This window comes from Neopsephotus bourkii, unplaced genomic scaffold, assembly GCF_033783945.1.
Source record: "Neopsephotus bourkii isolate Nb327-2 ecotype Australia unplaced genomic scaffold, CSIRO-AGI_Nbou_v1 NB_1189, whole genome shotgun sequence".
In the NCBI taxonomy this organism is placed as follows: domain Eukaryota; kingdom Metazoa; phylum Chordata; class Aves; order Psittaciformes; family Psittacidae; genus Neopsephotus; species Neopsephotus bourkii.
In genome coordinates, this window is record NW_026901674.1 from 4901082 (window position 1) to 4908107 (window position 7026).

Below are 7026 nucleotides of genomic sequence, written 5' to 3' on the forward strand. Positions count from 1 at the left end.
GGGTTGTGCAGCAGAACCATTTACTTAAGGAAATTCACTTCCTTATTGAAGCATACACTTCAAATCAAAATGTATGCATGTTTTTGCCTATATAAATCCCAAATGCACACTCCTATATACGTCAAAATGGAAACATGGTGACTGCAAGCTTATGGGTGACACCACTGAACAATGCCATAAAGAAAATACAAGACACGAGACAGAAATATATAACTAGCTTTAGGCCATGATCTGTTCACTCTGTTTACGTGCAGCTCTATTAATACTAATAGGAGTTAAGTGCTCAGAATAAAGTGACAGCTATCGCCCCTCAGCTCTGCCAGCAGTTCTTAAGCACTGCTGTGGTCCAGCCAGCTCTAATCTGTGCTACACAGAGCTGCCTCCGTCACAATGCAAAGCTACCACTGGACCCCAAAGAACAGCACACTGCACCCGCTCTCACTTCATGTAGGGTGGTTTTAAGGTTCCTACCTCGACTCTTGCTGTGACCTATTGTAACATTAAAGCACTATTACTACTACTACTATAATCTTGGTATTGTAGCAGTAGTAGTAGTAAACTCTTGGTGTGCTTGTACCATTCTCAGGATGGTGATTCTTTGGCATAACTTTGAACTTGGCAAAAAGTGGTGCTAAAAGTTGAAATTGGGTATCCTAGAAAACGGCCTTTAAGTTTTTTCAGCTAGGAAAGCCACAGACAGCATATGGCCTATGGCTACCGTGGCAGTTCTATGTCCCAGCTATCTTATGGTTCTGGGGCGTTTTTTGGGTGCAGATTTGTATTCTTCTTTTTCTTTTTGGTGACATTGTCCATTGTGCCTCTTAGTTCTGAGAAGGGAATTAAAACCACACAGGAACAGCCTTGGGACAATTTGCTTTCTAGGCAATAAAGAAAATTGTTAGCGATCCACTGAGTGTCCTGTGAAACAAATGGCACAGACTGTTGGGGAGCTCCCGTCCTTCTCATTAACCAGACTATGGACCAGGGAATTCTTTGGGAAGGTCATATAATACTGCAGAGAAAACTATCTTCTCTATCCTGTCAGCATGGAAAGTATCCATCAGGTTCCTCCCAGCCTCAAAGAGACAGAGCATGGCAGGACATCACTGCACTGCAGGGTATGGGTTAGGGTCTACTGTCTGTAGGTGCTGGACCAAGCAATATTCCTCAGCAGTATTATGTGACTTCCCAATGAATTTCCTAGTCTGTGTCTGGAAAGACTTTATAGGTGTAGGGACCCTGAGGAAACCAAAGAAGTCATTCATTCAGTGCTAGAAAGGAAGGTGAATGAAAACTGCATACAATAGTTCTGCTTTGCTGCATAAAATAGGGCTGGATAGCTCTCAGGACGTGTCTCTTCTTAGCCAGGCAGCTAAATTACTCCCAGTGGCACAGAGATGATGTTCAGCTAACCTCTCCTTCCAGCTACTTCCCTGTTCTTAGTCCGCATTTTCCAAACAATTTTCCAATGTGTGTTGAAATGAATTTTTAAATGCAGCTCACCTGAACTCCAATCCAGCCTCTGCTGTTGGAAGGAGAAAGTTTCTGTCAACTTCAAATGCATTGAATCAGGCCACTAGGAAGAAGTTACCATGTGAGATACTGGAAGGTTTTATGCCTCCCAAGGTTCAAACACATAAATGTGTTTTCACATATGTATAAAAGAAGCATCCTTTTCTCTGTCTGCTTCACCTTAGAACAGATCACGTTTGGACATTTTGCACACTTTTGTACCCTTGCTTTGCTGCAACTAGCAATGCAAATGCACAGCTAATGTGCAGGGTGGAGGTTGCCCTGTTGACTCCCTGCTGTTGCTGTGTCCTAAGTCCAGCTCAGCCCCACACCATCACAGACCTTGTAACCTTACAGAGCCCAGATTTCCACTCCCTAAGGGCACCTCGGGGACATCAAGGGAGGGAGATGTTAAGACAAGGCAGTTGCTGTAAAATGAAAACTGCAGCCAGACTGGCAAGGTAGATTTGCTTCTAATCCACAATTTAAAGGGAGGGATTTCTCCTTCTTGTTCCTACTGTGATGCCCACTATGCAGGCATGGCTTGGCTCTAGAAGCAGCGCTTAGAGCTTACTGTGCCTTTTGAAAGAAAATATTGGAGGGCCTGTTATATCTCTTTATTAATAGGTTTTGACTAATCCTCTATTCATTGATGTCCATTATGAGATTATACAGCTAAAATTAAGTTAGTACATAAAGTATGTCTACAATGAATTCGATAATTGTGTGTTTCTAAAAGAAAAATGGTTTAATAATTATGGCTGAGATCAGCAACTGGCATCACAGTCTTTGTTGACTGAGGGATATTGCTAAAGTGGGGCAGATTTTCTTTGCCTGCAGAAGTTAAACTCTCACGCTGAGGTGGTTCTGCTCTCTTGGAAGAAAGTTAGTAAGTGTTAGTGGCATACCAAGGGAGGTTTAGACTGTATATTAGGAAACATTTATTCACATAAAGGGTTGTCAAATATTAGAACAGCCTGCCCAGGGAAGTGATGGAGTCACCATCCTAGGAGGTGCTTAAAATACATGTAGATGTGGCACTTAGGGACATGGTTTAGTGGTGGACTTGGCAGTGTTAGGTTAATGGATGGATTTAATGATCTTAAAAGTCTTTTCCAACCTACATGATTCTATGATTCTATGTTTATATATATACAATCTCTTTCAGACAAGGGTTACTTGTTCAATAAGCATCTATGGCAATTATGCCTAGATGTTGCATGTTTGCTTACCAACAAAACCAACCTGAATTATCTGTTCCTGGGAGGTTTTTGCACCCTGAGAGAATTACATCATTTCTGGACCAAATTGTGAATGCCAAGAGCTTTTTCCTTGAGGAGCAGAGGAAGTTGGCTATCTGCTTTTAATGAGGAAATATATATATATATATAATGCTGAATTAGGTAAAGCACTGATTTCTTACTAACTTTAGCTTACTTTGTATACAGCGCCTATTATTCTTCTACACTTGAGACATGAAAAGAAGGAAACAGCATACCTAGTGTATTCTTCCTGCCTGACAACTACATACATACATAAAATCTGGCTACTAGGGCTTGTATGAGGAGCTTCCAGGAGAGGCAGAAATTCAGCACAAAAATAGGCAGCTAAATACAAGAGGGAAGTTAATCCTTCCAAGAAAAGTCAATACATTATAATTCAACTGGCTGCATACTGTGCTGAGCAGGTAAATGGTAAGAGCTTTACAGGACACTCATCTCTAACTAAATTAGCTTTTTGGGTTTAAAATCTCTTTCCTGTTTTCACCACTTTCTAAGGTTACAGCCCTTTCCTCCCCACCTTTGCTGCTTGTAAAATGAATTGTCTCACTGTAAGTTACCTTACCAAAATGTGAGGTCATGTCTACAGTCCTTAGTCAAGGAAATCTCACACTGGCTTAACCACACTTTTATAGGAGTAAGGACTGCAGAACCTGGCCTTCCCTCACAGCTGGAGCGATACTTCTGATTGAAAGGTGAATCATTGAAGGAGCAGCTCCAAAGAATAAGCCAAGCTGACAGTGAAAACTTCCATCCCTGTACACTCTGTCTTTATTGTAAATGAAACTCTGCCCTCATCAAATTCAGAAACATAATTGAATTTGACATCCAGAACCAGAAATAGATTTGATATGATCTCTGCAGATGCCTGGAAGAGCTACAAGTCCATCACAAATTATTTCCCCCTCCAAACATGATACATTGAGCTGACTCATGCCACTCACATTAGTGGCATGAGTGCTTTATAAATCCAGTCTTTCCATCTAGTCTAGCCCCTGGCATGTATAACAGATCTGAATGGGTCTGGGTTTTATCTTCTCTTCCTCCTCCTTTTATGCTTGCATTTAGCAATAGAAACTGATAACTCCTACAGCAAAGGATGACTTTGCTGCAGTGCTTCCTGACTTAAAGTCGGTGGCTCTCATGAAGAATCACTATCTGCATTTTTCTCAGCTAAGTTCTCCCACGTAACTTTTTGCTTTAAATTTATATTTTCTGCTGACATTGGATGGGATGCATAGCACCACAAGCTGGCTAAAGAGTCCCTTACAGAGAGAAAACCTTCCTGGAACAGCAGGTTAAGGCATTCCATCCCAAACCCATACAGTCAACTGATTTCCCTACAGGTTAGGGAGGAGAAGTGTGGAGGCAGCTCACTGGTAGTGCATGTCTGGGGTCCTACACTGAATGGTATTTGCCCTGCACTGAATTCCTGGCTGAAGGTGATACCTGCCTCCTCCAAAGAGATGCGCTCTTTTGTGAATGAATTTTGCAGTCCCTGAAACAAAAAACCTCAAAACTAAACCAGCCTCTCCAACCCCCAAATCAACAACAAAAATAACCCCAAGTTATGTGATATCTAAGTAAGGACAAACCACTCAGTACTTTGAGATCTCTATTTTAGGAATACAGGAAATCTCTTTGGTAGCAAGAGAGCTGCTGGGACTCTGCTGTGTTTAAACCCCCCTGTCAGGGTGAGGGTGCTGGCAGTGCATTGAGACAGCCTGCCAGAGGAAGTCTATAAACTGACTGGAGCTTAACGTTTATAGCCATAAAGTTTCTGACAGTGATTTGTAGTTGCAGAACTGCTCTAAATATCCTTTAATCTTGTTGTACCGCTTCAAAATCTGGAGCAATCCAAAGCATTGCGAGTAGCTGGTGCTCCCAGTTTTCTTCCTTATGATTGCACTGAGCCAATGAGATGTTGCTGCATTGTGTAACAGTAAAAGTGAACACTAAATCCCTTGCTATGTGCGGTCTCTGGAGTGACATTCATGCAAGACATTCACCTAACCATTCTGAATAGCAGATCAATTGGGGGGGAAAAACCCAACCCCCAAAAAGCAAATTCTTTCTCTCATATATCCATGAAAATTTCCCAAATACATTGCTGGCTATAAACCAGTCCAGCCTTCATAATCATGCACAGAGACAGGGCAGAGGGGGAGAAACACAAATGATGTCTGTCTCTGTTTGTAGAAAACTAACCTGGGGGAATACCAGAAAAACAAGTAGGAAAAAAATCCATTATGGAAATCTTTTGCATTCTGTCAGCTTTTGCTTTTGTCAGACGAGAAGTAAAAAAGCAGGAGAGCATGATATTAAGATGCCACTACCTAATAATTTCTTGATAATTGCCCTTCAAGAGCAAATGACAATGAAATGAGTAAGGTAGAGCTTTCACCCACTCTATACTGATTTAGGCTGTATGCTTTGGTATACACTTCCTTTGAGTAAACAGTACCTATGGTTATACAGGATCTATTCTCCCATTGATGTACCAGGGATTTATGTAGGTGAGTCCCATTAATGTTAATGGAAGTTATGTGTGTAATTCCCCTTTTTCAGCAATGAGAGAATAGACCTTTATGTTTCTAAAGTAATTACAGCCTTAGCTCTGGCTAGGCTGTTCTCCCCACCCTCCCCCCTTTGATAACTTCCTTGCTTCCCTCCCCAGCATTGACTCTGGGAGAAAAAAAAAGGGATAAATTCCTCCATTCAGAAAGGAAAATTGGAGAAATAGCTGAAAGGTGAAACAAATGTAACTAGATCCACTCATTGTGTGAAGGAAATGCAAATACAGGAAGCCAATCCACATCCGCTACCTTTGCTGTGCTTTTGGGGACAGATGTAGGTTCATTTTCCTTAAATTGTGTATTCACTGGGTATTCACTGTTTTCTGGGTATGTAGGTTATTTAGAGAGAACAAGGAGGGGTTTGGCACTTCGTTCTTAATCCGTTTGAGAAAAACTACACGTTTTGATGCTGTCAGACTTGCAGAAAAAGGTAAAGTGCATGGAGATTTTGGAGAAGGAATTCACTGATGTACAGAAACCACTGTTATCGTCTGAGCCTGAGCTGGGGGGCAGAGTACCCCGTGTGAGAGGTTAAACACCCTGGAGTTTTGCAACACCTCCTTTAACGGGGTTTCTTACCCTGTGTTCAATGCCAGCAGGTTTTGGAGGGCTCTCTGTACATAGTGTAAAGCTCCCAAGTTTTAAACACTCTGTGTTCTGTTCTGTGACAGATTATCTCTGAAAGTCATGTGCCAGGTCTTTTATTAAATCTCCCCATTTCTAAACTGTAGATACTAATGTTTTCTGTTTGGAGCAGGAGGATGGGCAGTCTGTCTCATTGATGCACACGGGGTGTGCAGAAAACATCTCTATTATTTGCCTGTTTGACCATTCTCTGGATTTCTGTCAATAAAATCATGACAGTAATAGTCTGGATCCTTCTGAAGGTTAGTTTTGCAGTTCTTCTAACTCTATTCTGCTCGCTAGAGCTAACTCAAGTCCCCTCACAAGGGACGAGACATGGTACATGTCCATGTACCTGGCTCAGGATGGAGCACGGCCCCTGGGAGCTGTGCTTGCTGCTTCTTTGGACACTATTCATGGTGTGTCTTTCTTCCTCCACCACAGCAGCCAGCATCACACACACCAGGACCCCTCCTTCCCACCCGTGAGGCTTTGCCAGTTGCTGCCATTCACAAGCATTCTTTGCACCCTGGAAATGTGCTGCCCTCCACAACTGTGTCCTTCCTGTGCCTTCAGCTGCATTCAGAGCGAGCAGCGCTCTTCCAAAGGTGATTTAAGCAGGACGAGTGTGGTTGAGGTTTTCACCAATATCCCTGAAAAGCCACAGATGTAAAATCAAAGGCCAAAAAATACAACTTCGGAGGCTATGGAGCACGCAGCTCCAGGTTTCGTGGGTGTAACAACGGGGGTGAGGAATCCCGCTGCATGCTTTGCCTCCTTTATTTTTTCCCTTTCATTTACATTCTTCACTTAATCTTTGGGTTGGTGGGGTTTTTTTGCAGTTACTACAGAAATCAAGGGGGACAGACGGTACCCAGCAGGATCAGGCCCTCATTTAGGAATCCTTCTATTTTACTAATCTCCTCCAAAAAGGAGTAGCATACTCTTGTGGTTCTTTGCCACCTGGCAGGGATAACAGAAAATACCCAACAGTTTCTTATAGGCTCACCCAGAGTTTAATACCCCTCCTGCCA